The sequence below is a fragment of the Macaca thibetana genome, chromosome 3 (assembly GCF_024542745.1).
Source record: "Macaca thibetana thibetana isolate TM-01 chromosome 3, ASM2454274v1, whole genome shotgun sequence".
NCBI lineage: Eukaryota > Metazoa > Chordata > Mammalia > Primates > Cercopithecidae > Macaca > Macaca thibetana.
In genome coordinates, this window is record NC_065580.1 from 90001004 (window position 1) to 90004600 (window position 3597).

Genomic DNA, 3597 nt, shown 5'->3' on the forward strand with positions numbered 1-3597 from the left:
TTCACAGTGTGGAACAAGATGATCGGGGAAGGGAACAATGAGGGTACTTTTAAAGGCAATGCTTTTTTTCCCCCAAACTGCTTTTCCTCAAGTGATTTCCAAGTCATGTATATAAAATCACTTTGGGGTAATTGAAAGCAGGAGTGAGAATAAAAAGAGAACTGAGAGAAGAAACAGTAACTTATTTAGCACCTTTTGTTGGTAGGGATCTTTTTAAGCACTTTACATCTGTTAATCATTTCATTATTAACTCTGTGAGGTGGGTTTGGTGTCTCCCATTTTACAGATTAGGGAACAGGTGTGTATGGGGAGGTCAAATAGTATACTTAGTGATACACAGCTATTCCTAGTGGACTGAGACACCAATTCATTCTTTTTTTTTCTCTTCAAATTACATAAAAATCATAAAACATGCTGAAAAAGAAACATGTACATGGTAATTTCAATTGCAGCCCAGTGAAGATGGTGGTTCTGTTTTTTTTTTTTTTTTTTAAATTAGCATCAGAGGAAGAAACCTGATACAGATTTCTAAATATATAGTCAGAATTTGTTCTAGTTATATAGTATCATATGCATTTGGATTGGGTGAACTGTGAAGGCTCTAAATTTTGTTCAAACAAGGTTTGCATCCAACCATTTACATTTAAGAAGCAAAATAGCTGCCAAGCTGTAATGTTTCTAGAAAAATAGTGAAATACATTTTTTTAGTGATTAGAAATTGATAAACTGCAAGTGTTCAGCATTTTTCAAAGATTCTTCTCTAAATCCTGGTGTTGCATTTAAACAAAAACTATAATTACAACTTGTAAGTATGGATAGAATATGGATTGGGAAACAGTTTCTTTTGAAAGAAACTGAAACATTCTTTTTGAAAGTGCGTTTCAAAAAGCTTGGTAATGAACAAGGGCTAAATGTATGTTACCAAATGTTGAAAGTTTCCACTCAAACACTGGATACAATCAAAGCTGATTCCAAGGAAAGTGCTAGACCATAGGTAAGTTACAAACGACTAATCAAAAACTTGTTACATACCTTAAACCTCTTATATACATAAGGCAATTGAAGCATAGGGAAGTTGGTGATGAGGATTTCTTTAGAGAGAACTAAAGGTGTGAGGTAGGAGGTAAGATCCTCTTCCTGTCAAGACAAGAGAGAAGGTTTTAGTGGGATTTGTCAGCATTCTGGGCCTCCTGTAGTTAGTTACGTTACTATCTGACTCCTGCTGGGAAAATATCTAAGGCAGGGAAGGCCAGTCAGCTACTTGATGGTGGTGTGAGGAGTGTGCTTACTGTGTTGTAAATGGGCTGCACTTTCAGATTTTGTACAGGCATAGAATAAATGAGTGCTTCCTGAGGACCAGAGATAGTGCATTATAGGCCATCTTAGAACTTGTCCAATAGGGCCACCTAGAGGGGATCCTGAAGATGGAGAGGGAGTTCTGTGGGGCTGAGGATCATTGTTGAATAAAATGGTCAAGAAGCCTGCGTGAGATCGTTAGTCACTGGGGTCTTCACAGAACTCGTGAAAGTGGCCCATGAAGGAAGAGGTCAACTTTAAATATCCTTTATGCCACTGCCAATCTCTGTCAAGAAGGTTTCCAAAATAGCCAGAAGTGAGGAAAGGGTGTACAAGAAGACGTGAGAAAGCCAGTTACACTGCCTCCCGCCAACCCTTCTCCTACAGCATGCAATAGCTACCAGAATTTCCTGTCCGGGAGACTGCAAAGAAATCTCAGCTTTCCATGAAGATTGATTGTAGATTAATATACTATTCTCATATTCATATTCACACTGCTGAATTTATACTGTGGACATGTAAAAAATGACCATACGACCTATCTAGGTTTTCATCCAAGGTGACCATCATGAAATAAAGTTTCAATTATTAATGGGAAACAAAAATAAAGATTTTAAAATTACATTTCATGAGCCCTTCTTGGTCAGTGTATCAGTTACATATATTTGGGTGATCAAGATAATTTCAGTGAACTCAAAGAATGTTTTTGTCTAAGAAAGTTGATAGGGTTGGAAATTAGTTTAATAGACAATGAATGTCAGGCTAGGGCATTTCGACTTTCTTATAGGAAGTGTCATCGATTATATTCGAATTGATGTATGTCAGATAATGACTGTGACAACAATTTTAGTACTATTTTTTAGTAGTGATATGCATTGATTTTTATATAGCAGCTCCATTATAAGGCAATAAAAAGCCTTGAAAATGTTAAATGGTTTTGTTTTATTTTAAAATAAAATAATCTCTTGAGGTTTAAGCATATTTGGCATTAAAATAAATGACCATAGCACAAAAGGGAGCAGACATTGAAACTTAGTTATTCCTTATCTGTTCTAGAAATATTTAAAGTATAAAGGAGATTGCAGTAATTCCAAGATATGTGTTGCCATCTCTAGAATAACTACTAAATAAAAATAAAATAATGTAACATTAAAAACCTAATAAAGGGGAAAATTGGAAAATAAAAGTGTTGGTTATTTTAAAAGAAGTCAGGAAAGGAAATTAAAAGAAAAAGTCAGTAAAAGGGCAAATAGAAAGTAAATTATTGAAATGTAGGTTTAAATTTATATATATCAGTGATTACATTAAATATAAATGGACTGAACACATCAGTTAAATATTTTCAGATAGGACTAAAAACATGTTGCTTTCAGGAGACATATTTAATATACAGATATAAGAATATATAAAACCCATAAATAACAGATGATATAGCTTTTCTGATATCAGGTTAAATAGAGTTTAAGAGAATACCAGGATTAAGAACATCATTACATTAAAATAAATGAGCAAGGGGAAAACATAACAATTCTATATTAATATGAACTTAACATCCTTAAATAATTGAAAGAGACAAATTCATAATTATAGTTGGAAATGTAACACTAATATGCCAACAGAATGAGCTTTTTGAAAATCAGTAAGGTGATCTATAGAAAATTTGAACACAATTAACAAATTCTAATTGACATGTAGAACGTTGGATTAAATAATTGCCAAATACATGTTTTTCTAAAAAGAGCACATGGAGAACTTAACAAAATATAGAGGCATCTGATATGGTTATGGTGCTCCCACTCAAATCTCATGTTGAATTGTAATTCCCAATGTTGGGGGAGTGACCTGGTGGGAGGTGATTAGGTCATGGGGTTGGGTTTCAACCAAGCTGTTCTCGTGAAAGTGGGTGCTCACAAGATCTTGTGGGCTAAAAGTGTGTGACACTCCCCGCCTTGCTCACACTCTCTCTCTCTCCTGCCACCTTGTGAAGGTGTTTGCTTTCTCTTTACCTCCCACTGTGATTATAAGTTTCCTGAGGCCTTCTTGTCAGCTTCCTGTTAAGCCTGTGGAACTGTGAGTCAATTAAACCTCTTCTTTATAAATTACCCAGTCTTAGGCAGCTCTTTATAGCAGTTTGAGAGCACAGTAATACACCATCTAAATAAAACTCAAAGGGTTGAATTCAAACACAATATATTTTCTGATTTTAGTGGAATGAAATTAGAGTATCATTACAAAAATTTTAAAATTAAATGTTTGAAAATTAATGTTATATATTTAATAACACACATGCTAAATAAGATA